This window comes from Cyprinus carpio, chromosome B17, assembly GCF_018340385.1.
Source record: "Cyprinus carpio isolate SPL01 chromosome B17, ASM1834038v1, whole genome shotgun sequence".
Classification (NCBI taxonomy): Eukaryota; Metazoa; Chordata; class Actinopteri; order Cypriniformes; family Cyprinidae; genus Cyprinus; species Cyprinus carpio.
The window spans coordinates 11057887-11072987 of NC_056613.1; the positions used below are offsets into that span (position 1 = coordinate 11057887).

Genomic DNA, 15101 nt, shown 5'->3' on the forward strand with positions numbered 1-15101 from the left:
ATAGATAGATAGATAGATAGATAGATAGATAGATAGATAGATAGATAGATAGATGTACAATGTATGTGTGTGTGTCTGAGACAATTTTGATTAGTCATCCTGTCAGTATGGATTTGTGCACCATGTGATCAGCGGGGCATAAACAGGCAGGTTTCTTGTATTTTCCTGTCATTTTAACACTAATATCTTTGTTCTGTGAGGTCATGAAATCCTGATCCAACAGTGGTCCTGTCACCCTTAGTAAATCTCATGTGCTCTTTATGAGGCCTGTAACGAAAGAGCTGACCTCCAGGCCCTGAAAGCAGTTGGTGCTATCAAGATTATCTTTGTGTTATTCCAGGACACTCCGGATCTTTCTACAGGGCATCTGATGTGAGTCACATAAGAGTGTCAAAAGACTAAGATACAGTGCTGTAGGATGGAAGTAGAAAATGTTGCTCTCTGAGACACAAACATAGTTAGATGCATGTGTGGGTGTGTGAAGTAATGCAGCCCTCGAACGGCCCCTAACCACGCATCTCCTGATAATTCTTCAGGAGGTGACAAACGCTCCTGTTTTTTTCTCCACGGTTATGCCTGCGTCATGTCTCACATCTGAGTTTCTCAGCAGGCCCCTTAGTCTCTTAGTCCCCTTGGTCAAAAACTGCTGTGTGAGCATACGTGCTTTTTGAGTGTGAGTATATGAGGATGTGTGTGTTTTGCAGATTATGCATGTGACTATATGGGACACATCTGGCAGAATCAATTACGCTAGCTCCATTCCCTGCTTATTAGTTTCTCAGCTGTATCATCAGACACAGATTAGGATTTAATGGTTCCATGATATTTCAAGTTATTTTAGGTGTCGTATTTTGTTAATCGCATGAACTTCTCAAATTATGCTGTATCAACGTAATGGAATTTTAATGTAATGTTAATAATACCAAATAATATTCAAAGCTGGACTATAAAAATCATGCAAATGTAAATTTTATTGCAATATATGTATATGGTTTGCAGAAGAAATGGAGATTGGTCGCAGCCAGTAAAAAAAAAACACACACCGACCCAAAAACAACTATCTTTAGGTGCTAAGGGGTGGGGGGCTAGAACAATATGTGGTGCTAAGAAAATTAATTATATTGATGACGTCAGAGTTACTTCATAAAGAAATTTTTAAAAATTCTGACGGGGCTATGGTCAGAACGATTCTTTCGCTAATCCGTTCACAGCGGTTCTCGAGTAAATAACTCACTGAATCAAAGATTCGGTCGACGCGTGTGGCAGTTGTACTCTTTCGGTCTTGTTCAACTCGAAATAAGCAAAGAACCTCCAAAAATATGATCGAATGTGCGAAGGATTTGACTGACAAAGCGAGAAGTAAGTTATACTATTCAAGTACTATTCAAATTCATTTTAGACAGTGTCAAATAATCTGTGACTTTAATGCAACGGGCCAATCGTATGTGTAGACAGGATGCTACGTAACTTAGTAGCTATACCTTATCGTGAATGGAAATCATATGAGGGTTTTAAAAATTGATGAGATATAATGAGTGTTTAATCTTTTATGTTAAAGTCTCAAATTCTATTCGTGTTATTCACCGTCCGTATGCAGTAACTGTAAATAGAGTGTACTCGGTAACACGAAAGTGTAGGCTATTTGTTTGATCATGTGGTCTCCACATAGCGACTGCTGCCTCTATGTAAATTAAAACATCCCATAGTATGGAGTTTTTGTACTTTTACTGTCATCAGGCTATCTGTATGTTTACTAAAGTAGTAAAGGTCACTGGCTGTTAAAGAGAATAAAGTTACCATCTTAACATCTTACTGAATATTGCATAGTATACACTAAATTCTGCTTATTCAATAAAAATATAATTTAAATAATTGAGTAAATTCCATGATTTTTTTCAGTAGTATTCTACATTATTGACACATGACCGTTTATGTTGAGATTTTAATTCAGTTAGTGCGTCCTTATCATCTTGCAAATAACAATTTAGCATTTTTAATCTGTTTTGGTGTGAAAATGTTTCGGCAGTCTGATCAAATAATGAGTAAAGAAACAGATTTTGGCATGATTGCAAGCTCATTTCTTACATGGATGGGCTGTCATCCCTGTAACTTCTCTCAAGCTTTGATAGGTCAGCTTTACCATGTAACTTAGCTGCAGCATTACCACCATAATTAGTCAATTACACTATGTAAAGATAATCGTTCCGCTTACCGTCATCATTATCATCAACAACCATGAGCTCAACACCCATTAGGTGTCTGATGGCATGTTGACTAATCAACATGCTGCAATTCTAATCAACGCACTGACTTGTCGACCCAGCCCGGTAATTGTGTTGCTTTTAGTAATGATACATTTATCTGACTTCAAGCAAGCATGTATACTGTCACTTTGTGGCTTGCAACTTAGAAATATGAAAGAGTGGTAGTATGTCAGTGAGAATGAAACGGGGCCCTGAGCACACCTTCATGTCATTGGGCGAGGATTTCTGTGGATGACACTCATATTGTAAAATTTATGCATAAGTGTTCTTTACTTGTCTTGTTGGCACAAAAACAAAACAAACCAACATATTCTCTATTTTTTAAACTTCTAACTCAATGGAAATTTGAAATATTTCAATAGTAAACAGGGCTCGAAATTGCGACCATTTTAGTTGCATATGCTCCCTTAATTTAATGTGTGCAACCTCAAAATACCAAGAATGCCATTTTCCCGAACATCCTGAATAAAAACATCAAGATTAAAAATGTGACACTGATTTCATGCAACAGTTCAGTAAACTATAAAAAGTAGTTAAAATTAGCACCTGGGATTGCGATATATATTAACTTTATGGGTAAATTTCATGGGTAAATTGTATTGTGTATAACCAGGGACAGGAGTTGTTTATATATCATGCTATATTGTTTTAAATTGAAATAGTTAAGTATGTAAATTGTATTGTGTCTAAAAGCCCAACCAGGGACAGGAGTTAAAAATTAGCATTTGCTATAAACTTTTTATGCAGCACTTCAGTGACAAGCTTGCTTTGACACTATGTTTGTATGCATTGCCCATGTCAAATAAATAAAAGAAAAAAGAAAATATATATATAAATATATATTATATATATATATATATATATATATATATATATATATATATATAGATAAAGCACACATTTAATAAGATTACCACAAAAAAATTTAAACATACATACAACATATACAAATTTAAGAATTTAAAATAATAGATAAAGCACACATTTAATAAGATGGCCTTAACAAAGGTAAAAAAAAAAAAGGTCCTGGGGTAATTATTACAAATAAGCAGATTTAAATGTCAAAGCTGATAGAATACCGAAGAGAATATTGCTTCAGAATAAATTATATTTACAACACAAAAATCCTATGTATTCCAGAAAAAAAACCTTTAGTAGGAAAAGTAAATGACAAGGCTACCAAGTGCTACCAAGTAAAAAAGTTAATTTGTAACCCTGAGTAAAATAACAAAATGTATTCACATATTATTTGAAGAAATGCATTATTAGCAAAAATGATTGAAAACACATTAATTTTGACATCATACATTTAGAATTTTGCATGTATATCTCTTATATTTCATGCCATATTGCACAACATATTTGTATAACAAATTTGCATGATTTGTATATTTTACGCATTCATCTTGGAAAAGACATTGTCTTGATAACTGAATTTGAAGATTGCCTTCAGAATGTGTTCTGATGCACTTCTCCAATTATTAAAAATATCAACGAGAGCTAAAACTTACTTAGCAAATGAGTCATTCAACTCGTAAATATTGACTATATATTCTGACTTTATGAGTTGCATGACACTAACTTGTTACCATTTTCCAAAGATTCACCACAAAATAATGGCATTCCAGCAAGAGCTAAAATTTACTAACCAAACAATTTAGTGTCATTCAAGTTAGTGTCATTCTTGTTTCTAACTGAACAAGTTAGTGTCATTCAACTCGTACAGTCAAAATTCTCCAAATATTTCCAGTATGTCTATTAGGTTTGAAATAAATCTCTGCACATAGTCACAACACTGAGGATTGATCTAGTAACCTTTGTGCTTACAGCACATATCCATCATCACACTAGCACAACCTCATTTTCTTTCATTTATGTACTTATTACAAGAAAAGTTCTGTAGAGCGAGGTTAAAAGTATTTTTTGATCAAGGACATTTGAGAGAGCATGTTTTCTGTGTCGTCCATACCTGGGATTGCACTTGCAACCTTTGGATCGGCAGCCTTGTGTTGAGGTATTCTCAGGAGGTCAAATGTTTTATGTGGAGCAGTGTGTTAAAGACATCTCAGTGAAAGTTATGTGAGATGTACAGGTGCATCTCAACAAATAAGAATGTCGTGGAAAGGTTCATTTATTTCAGTAATTCAACTCAAATTGTGAAACTCGTGTATTAAATAAATTCAGTGCACAGACTGGAGTAGTTTAAGTCTTTGGTTCTTTTAATTGTGATGATTTTGGCTCACATTTAACAAAAACCAACCAAAACAAAAACCCAAAAAAATAAAAAAACTCAAAAAAACAAAAAAAAAAAAAAAAAAAAACATTTTTAGTGAATTGTTGGCCTTCTGGAAAGAATGTTCATTTACTGTACATGTACTCAATACTTGGTAGGGGCTCCTTTTGCTTTAATTACTGCCTCAATTCGGCGTGGCCTGGAGGTGATGGAAGCCCAGGTTTCTTTGACAGTGGCCTTGAGCTCATCTGCATTTTTTGGTCTCTTGTTTCTCATTTTCCTCTTGACAATACCCCATAGATTCTCTGTGGGGTTCAGGTCTGGTGAGTTTGCTGGCCAGTCAAGCACACCAACACCATGGTCATTTAACCAACTTTTGGTGCTTTTGGCAGTGTGGGCAGGTGCCAAATCCTGCTGGAAAATGAAATCAGCATCTTCAAAAAGCTGGTCAGCAGAAGGAAGCATGAGGTGCTCCAAAATTTCTTGGTAAACGGGTGCAGTGACTTTGGTTTTCAAAAAACACAATGGACCAACACTAGCAGATGACCTTCCTCCAGATTCTAGGATCTTGGTTTCCAAATTAAATACAAAACTTGCTCTCATCTGAAAAGAGGACTTTGGACCAATGGGCAACAGTCCAGTTCTTCTTCTCCTTAGCCCAGGTAAGATGCCTCTGATGTTGTCTGTGGTTCAGCAAATTCCTTGACACGTCTGTGTGTGGGTGGCTCTTGATGCCTTGACCTCAGTCCATTCCTTGTGAAGTTCACTCAAATTCTTGAATCGATTTTGCTTGACAATTCTCATAAGGCTGCGGTTCTCTCAGTTGGTTGTGCATCTTTTTCTTCCACACTTTCTCCTTTCACTCAACTCTCTGTTAACATGCTTGGATACAGCACTCTGTGATCAGCCAGCTTCTTTGGCAATTAATGTTTGTGGCTTACCCTCCTTGTGAAGGGTGTCAGTGATTGTCTTCTGGACAACTGTCAGATCAGCAGTCTTCCCCATGATTGTGTAGCCCAGTGAACCAAACTGAAAGACCAGTTTGAAGGCTCAGGAAACCTTTGCAGGTGTTTTGAGTTGATTAACTGATTGGCATGTCACCATATTCTAATTTGTTGAGATTGGTGGGTTTTTGTTAAATATGAGCCAAAATCATCACAATTAAAAGAACCAAAGACTTAAACTACTTCAGTATGTGTGCATTGAATTTATTTAATACACAAGTTTCACAATTTGAGTTGAATTACTGAAATAAATGATTTTTTTCCATGACATTCTTATTTATTGAGATGCACCTTTGTGGAAGTATTTTAAGGGTTTGTGTCAAACGGATAAGGAGAATGAGGAACAGCTATGTAGAACGACCTGCTCTTTTCCATATAATTTATTGTTTCAGATTGTTGAGATCCAGGAAAAAAATAAAAACACACTGAAAAACAACCAGTGCTTATGCTTGATGTGCTATAAAAAAAAATTATATTGAAATAATTTTCAGTTTTCACGAACAATTACAAAGTAATGGCAAGTAAAACATTAAATGTGAAATTTAGAAAAACTGAAATTGTACTTTGTTCCAAAACTTACTCCAATAATCTATGACTTAAAAAAGGTGTTTTTACATATTCCAAGTAATCGGAAGTAATCAATAATAGATTTGTGTTAGAAATAAACAGATATTTAAAATCTTAGTCAAGTCAGTTTTGTTTGTGCCTTACACAGTGTACATTGTTTCAAAGCAGTTTTACAGAAAAAAAATAAAAACTTCAGTTAAACTTCATAAAAATTACGTCTTAATATATTTGTTATTATTTCCCAGCAAGCAATCCAAAGGCGACTCTTACTGAAAATACCCCCTCCCCCATAGCTCTCAAATATGATTTACATTTGGATTTAATATGTACTCTGTCAAACCTGGCATGATTAGTGTTGAAGCTTCATTCTTGAATGAACACAGGGGCGAAGGAGATTAGAAAACTATAGCAGATCTTTTTTTTTTTTCAGTAGATAACATTATCTGTCTTTTCCTGCAGCCATTGTGTGACTTCAGAAGCCTTGAAATATAGTGCACAAATTAAGACTGACCTCTGGAGTTACCGAGAGATACCAAAAATGAACATAAAAATAATACTCAAATATTGTGTAAAATAATGCATACTGAGATTACCTTTTCCACAAAGTTAAACTAAAACTAGGTATTTTAGGAGGTACAATAATTTTTTTTGTGTGTCAGCTTTCTTGTTGCTTTACAGGCAGGTCACTGGGTTTTGGAACAGAGCAAGTGCAAATATTGAATTAAAATTAAATTAAATTCAATTAAATTTATGCATTTAGCAGACGCTTTTATCCAAAGCGACTTACAGTGCATTCAGGCTATCAGTTTTTACCTATCATGTGTTCCCGGCTTCGAACCCCCATACACACACACACACACACACACATACATATTCACTCACACACTTGCACTGGCTTTGAAATGACTATTTAAGGAACTAAATCTTACAAGCCCATAATGTACATCACTATCGGTCAACACACGCATAGCTGATTCAGGTTTTTTTCTTCTTTTGCCAGACTCTATTACCCATGAGACCTTGGGCAGATTATGCTCTGCCTCCAGGACTCAGCAGCTGGTGCAGTGACCAACTGTGTGTGTTTATATAGAAGAATCAGTGCTCGTTTGTCCTCCTTGTTTAAGCTTTCCTGTGTGCAGAGCTCACGCTCTTTCACTCGCTCTCTGTTTTCAATGGATGTGTTAACACCGTTGTGGGAGGTTGTTGTAATTAGCACTCACAAAGTACTGGAGCATGTTTGCAAACACACACATAAGCGCATACATAAATATCCTGTGGTCTCTGAAGAACAGGACAGTGACAGTGACTGGACTGTGAGCACCTCACAGGAACATTTTCCAGTTAATCTTACATTTGTGCTACAGTGATACCTTAAATCATGTGGCTTGTTAAGGAGAGGTTTGTTGTTATTTTTCTAGTAATCAGATTTATGAGTTTTGTATGTGAAATTATTAATCGTGAGGATTTTGATTCATTTCAGTGACTCTGTTCACCATAAAGATTCAGTCAGATTCATTCAATGTAACCTTGTTACAACAGAAGTTGGCAACCAGAGTCAGTAAATCCGTTTTTTTTTTTTTTTTTTTTAACAAAGGTGGACTTAATAATTTAGTTTGAATTTGTGTTTAATTTTTTATTATTTATGTGTCTAGGGTTTCCCAAAAAATCCCAGCAAAGAATTTTCATCTTTTTCTTTCTCTTCTTTTCTTTCTTTATTTTTTTTGAGAAAATTTGCAAATCTACTTCCTTTGGTAAAACATATTCAGCAGGAGATATGAGATTCTGACTGTGAACTGACTTATTCTGCTTTTGTGAAGTAAAAAGCTAAAAGCCAGATCAAGATTGTGTTGTTGCCTAGGAGATCTGTGGTACCCGTGTGTAAACTCCACAGTCTTTAATCTGTAGCTTTCATAGTTTTAAAAGACAAACCCGCAAAGATCCCAAAGATGTTTAAAGGCTTTATTTTCCTGTTCGAGGCACACGGCTCTCAAATCTTTCGCTACATCTCAGCTGTTCATGACATGGAGAGAGAGAGAAAGGAGACACATGAAAGAAAAGTGACCAGATCAATATGGCAGACAAACCCATCTCTCTTTGTGAAAGTCTCTTTGAAAGTGTAGAGCTGGAGCTGAAGGAAGATGGGGGGTTGTACTAATGGAAGTGTAGCGTTCTGCCTGAAGTGAGCAGGGAGAAAGAGAGAAGTGACAGATTGGACCGTTGTCCCAGCTGATGACAGATTCCAATAGATCCACTGCCAATCTGAAATTCAAATCAGCTCACTCCTGAGAACATGTCAGTCTCCTTGAGCAGAGTGAATTCTGTTAAGCCAATCAGTTGGAGGGGAGGGGCTTGAACGCAGCAATTAATTAGTGGTGCTTGATGAGGCCAGCATCACTACGACTTATACTTGGGGTTAGGAATTTGCAAGTAATTCTTTTTAAGTTATGGCCTATAATGTAAAGTTATGCTGTTTATACTATTTTGTCAAAATAAATTGAAAAGAATAAAATCTAAAATCAATCATTTTAAACACATCACAAACATATTTATTTTGAGATTTGCCCAAGATTACATGTTTTGTTATTAAAGTGTTTTAAAAGATTAAAGTTGCGATGTAACAGAATTAGTCGTTTCTTCTGTATTTTTACATGCATCCGAGTAAAACTGATTATTGAGAAGAAAAGGTTGCAGTCAATTAAGACTATAGGCTAAATTTTGGAGAAGTTTGGCATGTGTCATGAAAGACAAGTCTGTGTTTTTCCAGAAGATTGAGTTATGACATTTTGATTTAAAAATTACGAGGTGGAAAAAAATGGAAATAAAATAAATATATGCATGGATGAATTGTTCACAATAAGATCAGTACATTACATTTATGCATTTGGCAGACACTTTTTTCCAAAGCGGGCTTACAAAAGAGGAACAAAGCGATTCATCAGTCTCAATACAATACACTATGCAAGGTTTATTAGACAAATAGATCATTAGGAAATGAGCTAAAGAAGAGGAGAAATGCAGAGAAGAATTTTTATCATGCATTGAAAAAATTACTTTAGAAGACAGTAAAGTAAATCATTGAATGTAAAAAATAATTAATTAGTTAATTAATTAAATAAATCCTATAAAAAAATATGTAAAATATTTTATAGCTTTAAAATAAATAACTGGTATTGGCTGACATATATAATATCCAAAACTTAAAAAAAATAAAAAAATTCTAGTATCACCTGATAACTGATATGGCACAAATATATTCTGTGGGAGGGTAAAACATACTAAAATTTATAATCAAAACACACCTTTTCTTTTGAAAATCAGTAAACATAAAGACACTGCAAAAAAACACACACAAAAAAAACTACAGGTTGGGATATGTCCTAATATTGAAGGACGAACCTCAACATCTTGGCAACTTCATTTAACTGCATACCAACGCCCTGTAACAGATTTCATAAACTGAACATTACATTTGTTTGGTGCACTAAGGAAATAAAGTGGGTACCACCCATTGCATCATGTTGATGGTAAATGAGATCACACCAGCTCACTGAAACGAGATGATTACATACAGCACAGTCTATTTAGTACTGTCTGTTTGAATCAGCTTGGTATTTGTAATTTTGCTTTCTAATGCACTGCATTCCGTTTCTAAATTAGAACCTTGCAGACTGAATATCAAGAATTTTGAAAAGTCAGGTTTTGTAAAAGCTACCAGATGTTGGGGTAATGAAAAACATTCTCGAAAGATCTTTATACCAAGGCAACATTTGTAAAATAATGTGTTTGGGAAGCACTGAGCACTTTCAAATTACTTTTAACCTTTAGCCGTGTTTCAAAAATCAGATCTTACGGCACATTGTGGCAAAGTTTTCTTTGAAAATCTCCTGTGCACAGCGAGACTATGACTGTGATTTGTTCAGATAACAGATGCCAAAAGGCGATAATAAGCACCCAAGGCCCATTATTACCCAGAATGCCAGAGCACAGGGCTTAGGAGAAACATGATGTGTGCCTTAATGGATGTCAGTGTTTCCAGAGAAACTCACATACTGTACAGTACACAGACAAGATGTTAAAGTTACACAGTTTGTCTGAAGTTCTTCAGCGTTCTGCCTCTACTTGAAGCTTAGAGGTCAAATAAAAGGAGCGTCAACAAATGACAGCCTCTAATTTCAGTCATTTTTGATAATGCAAAAAAAAAAAAAAATAATAATAATAATAATTCTCAGTCTAAATTCTGATTGCCTTCAGTTAGATAATGACATTTAGAAAAATAAAATAAAATACCAACTTTGCAGCACCTGGTTTGTTCCTTCTCTTTTCAGGAAAGTATTAAAATGTCAATGGGCCATTTGGAAAAGACGAAATACTGTAAAAAGTGTAATGAAGTATGCTGTCCCTGAAGTATGTCATTTATTTTCCATTTCCACAGTTGAGGAGTAGGGTGACATTTTTCAATAGAACAGAATAAAAGACATTGTTGGATTTGCTCTTGTGTTTTCTGGGATGTTACACTCAGTCTAGGTGGAATGAATACTGGAAAAAATGTCTTGGTCAGTCTCCAGGGAGATGTTTTTACGATTACTTTTATTTATAGTCAATAGTTGATGGTCAATTAAACCTAAAAACCAAACATGGTCTTGACTGGTGATTTAATTATTGTTATTAATATTTTATTTCTTAATATTAAAGTTGCTGATAAGTGTTATTATTATATTTAATATCATATACATTTTTAATATTATAAATTTTTATATTCTCATATTGTCTTTAAGACATATCCTTGTGCTTTTGTAGTGACGTCAGTTCCACATTTTCTGACATGAGGCTGGTTCTTGGCATTTGTAGGTGCAGTTTCTGCAGTGACAGATTATGCAAGTTGAATTAATTCACTATAATTTGCTTACAATTGCTCAACACAATTTAACTTTATATCATTTTTTGTTACCTAACCATGTGACGTGGTTCAGTTGCACCTCATGTCATGCACCTCGCATTTTCTCTTTTTACAACTTTTATTTTTTGTCAAACCACAGTTTAAAATTGTGTTTTTTTCTGGCTTAAACAGGATTTTAGTTTTCAATGCCTGCTGAGTCCACATCAGTCGGCATATACTGTAACTATGCCCTCTTGCTTCAGTGGTTACTTCAGCTTTTGTTAATGGAGCCTTTGTAAGTGGGAGTTTGAGTAAACATTCTTTAGCTTCACCGCCAGGCTCTGTTGGTGCAGTGAGTTGGAAATGAAAATATTGTTTTAGTTTTTAATATGCTTTTGTCTCACTGATTTAATCACTGCCATCTATGTTCGCTTGAAAGTACAATTTTCCCAAATGCAATTACATTCATGTAAAATAACAACTGGTATATTTGCTCTATCTAATATGTATTCCATCAAATCAGTTTAATAAATGATGTGTTCGCTCGTCAGTTTGCACATGTAAGTGAGAGGGAATATGGGGAAAAAGGAGAGTTAGAGAGCGAGCGAGAGAATGGAAGAGAAAAGAGCGAGGACTGATCACTGGATAAACACGTATGGGAAAATATGTACAATTTGTGTGACAATTTAAGTCATGTTCTTCTCATTGCAAGTCTAAAGTCTAAACAGACCATAGCCGCTGACAGATCGGAAGACAGAATCAGGAGGAAAAGACACATGCACACATTTTACAGCGTTTCATAGTTGAATGGACCTGCCCACTCCAAACAAAAGCACTGCAGAAATATTATTTTTTATTTTTTTAATACCAGTATTTTTTATTAAATGTGCATAAAACCGAATAAAAACAATTTAAGAAAAGAATTGTAACATTTTCGAAGAATAAATAGTATTGGTGATTCCCTGTTATATAATAAAAGTTAATGTCTAACATAAGTAAAAAAAAAAAAAAAAAAAACTGTTTGTTACACAAAACCTCATATGCATTAAATTATGATGATAATTTTATTTTTGGGTGTAAAACTGTCCCTATAATTTAAGATATAGGCCTATTATTTGAAAGCACAATTTTGTTTCTTAAGTAAATATATCTTGTTTAGATATAGTATTTCTACTGGAAATTCACTATGGCAAGAAAGAACAGGAATTATAAAATGAACAGATACAGTAGGCAGTTACAGATAGTTAGAAAGGAATAAAGAGAGAAAATGAGAGTGAGAGAGCAAGAGTGAGTCACGGGGAGAGAAAAAGAGAGCTAGAGAGGAAGTGGCAGGAGCGAGAGAAAGAGCGAGTTGAGTGATTATGATGCCCGTTGCTGGGATACTGAATCCTGTGTAGTTGGAGTGCATGTGAAATGATGGAGAGGCACACTGAGTGATGTGGGCTGACAGCCATGTGTGTGTTTGTGCATGGCGTGTCAGCGCGTGCCTTCATATTTGCGGTCGTCTCTGTTGCTTTCCCTGTTGAAGCTGAGTGTGTAGATCTACACTAGCGATAAATGCCACTGATGATAACCCCTATGGAATAACAAACGTCACAAACAGAGGTCTGCCAGCGTGATTAGGAAACGCCACCCTCAGCACCTGAATCCAGGATACAGTCTGCTGTTCACCACATTTTAAACAAGAACAGTACGGAAAGTGTTTGAGTCCTATGAGGGCAACAGTAATACAGGTTTACAAATAGCTAAGCGCTCAACATCTTGCTGCTATCTGATCTACAGCACCTCTGAGGGAGAAATGAGTTCCTGCTGCCAGCTCTGGAATAGTCTGCTTGTATATAGAAATAACGTCAAACAATATTTCTCAACCTCTTTTTTGCCTTACAGGCACACTAAGGCTCAAGTACAAGGGTTTTATCATTCATGATTCATCTTTAAAGCGGTCATGAACTGAGAAACCAAAATTCCCTTGATCTTTTGACATATAAGAGGTCACTGTACTATAAAAATATCCCGTAATTTTCAGAACCCAAAACTTTCTTGTTAGTCTAAAAACAGCTTATATTAAACGCAGTCTGGCGAAACGAATATGATGCAATATGGATAAGCACAGCCTCTGCAGAAGAAGATACATCGCTGTCTGTTTAGCCCCTCACACCGATTTGTGCATGTAGTGTTTACGAGAGAGGTGAATGCGCGGGTCTACGCAGAAACCAAATGATAAAGATGCTCTGAAAACAAGAAGACGCTGAGCAGTGCCAAGTTGTGGATAAACACAGTCTTAGCTTTGCCTTCCTTCTGATCCCAACGTTCCGATCCCATGACCCCTTTAAAAGTAAACCAACAAAAAAAAGCAATGAGAATGGAAAATATAATCACCCAGCAAGTTTCTTTCAAACTGAAGAAGTATACAATCGTTTATTTTAGAACTGCTTTTAGATTTGCATTTTTATAAAAACCTGCTGTCATTTGTGGTTTCTAATTTTTAAAGGGGTCATATGACGTTGCTAAAAAGAACATTATTTTGTGTATTTGGTGTAATGCAATGTGTTTATGTGGTTAAAGGTTCAAAAACTCATTATTTTCCACATACTGTACATTATTGTTTCTCCTCTATTCCCCGCCTTTCTGAAACGCATCGATTTTTACAAAGCTTATTGTTCTGAAAAGTAAGGTGTGCTCTGATTGGCCAGCTATCCAGTGCATTTTGATTGGCTGAATATCTCAAGCGTGTGACGGAAATGTTACGCCCCTCACCATACTGTGATGCTGTGTGTCCCGGCTCAACGAGACAAAAACAATAAAACCTATTACAAACTAGGCATTTGTTGCATCCAGTGGGGACATAAAAACTGATTATAATAGGGCTGCACGATTATGACAAAAATCGTAATTGTCGACTATTCCTTTAATACTGTAATTGCGATTATTAATTACGATTAAATTAATGATGTTTACACCTTTGTTTGAAGCAACTGCATGCCATATTTTTATATGAAAATAAACAAGCTGAAAACACTAACTGAAAAACTTTTATTGTTTTTCTATAGTATTAAGCCTCAAATGTCAACTATACATTTGATTAGTTTCTTCTTTAAATAAAAAGGTAAAAATATGCATGGTATTATAATATTATACTAAAACTAAAATTAAAACAATGGAAATACCCTTAAAGAAACACAACACTATTTTTGAAAATAGGTTCATTTTCCAAATTGACTCATCTGTAGTTGCATTTTGTACGAAGACTGACAGAAAAATAAAAATTTAGCTGGGGACTATTTTCAGGCGCTGCATAATATAGTTTTTTTTACTACTAATCACAGGACCGGCTTTACTGACGAGATGCGCATGACAATCGGATGTGATTAATTGCACAGCCCTAGCGTAATATCATTGCGCCTGCTGCACCCATGGTATGGCAGCAAAGTTCCTTGATTATTTGTAAACACTTTACAAACAAAGTAGCTTCGCTTTCACAGTGAAACACATCCTCAAAACAAAAAAATTATGCCAGCAACAGCGAGAATTAAAGTTACGCCTTCTTTCTTTGTGTGTACATTTGGGCAGTGTTATGCAAATCTTCCCACACCATGATGTAGAGATGTGGGGGCGTGTTGGAATGAGCCATTTTAGGTAGGAGTGGTTGACTCTTAACATTCATGAAGAATATCTCTTTGAATTTTGAGACTTTAGTCTTTGCAACTTTACAGATCTTCTTTATGCACCAAGAGCTTGTAACACCCCAAAGAGAATTTAAATCGCATCATATGACCTCTTTAAGTAAAATTGAAACTCATAAAACTGAATTAAAATGACAGAAAATATTGTGACAAAGATTCTGTAATGATATAATATTGTTTTTTATTTTATATTTTTTAATATTGTTATAATAATTACATTTCATATATAATCAACAAATCAAAAAAAATAATAATTATTTCTTTCATCTTTCAATAAAAAAAAAAAAAAAAAATTTGTTTTGTTTTGTAGTTCTCAAACCATATGAGAAAAGTAAAACTTTGTTTACATTACAATTGAAACCGTTACCATTATCTTTTTTAAAGAAGTGTGTTACTGTATGCTCACTAAGACAGCATTTATCTGATCAAAAATGCAATGTTTATTTAATTACTTAATATTCTATTCATAATACT

At 34.9% G+C, this 15101-nt stretch overlaps 1 protein-coding gene across 2 annotated transcripts in view; it reads left to right on the forward strand.

The window, feature by feature from the left end:
• The first annotated feature begins 1210 nt into the window (after positions 1-1210).
• The window catches only part of slc8a1b (solute carrier family 8 member 1b), a 123008-nt gene continuing 109117 nt past the window's right edge, over positions 1211-15101 (forward strand). The window contains exon 1 of one of the 2 annotated variants that reach the window (XM_042742189.1): positions 1211-1359. The gene's annotated coding sequence lies outside the window, so the exon portion shown is untranslated. The remainder of the gene's footprint in view (positions 1360-15101) is intronic. The other variant, XM_042742188.1, reaches the window with a different exon arrangement.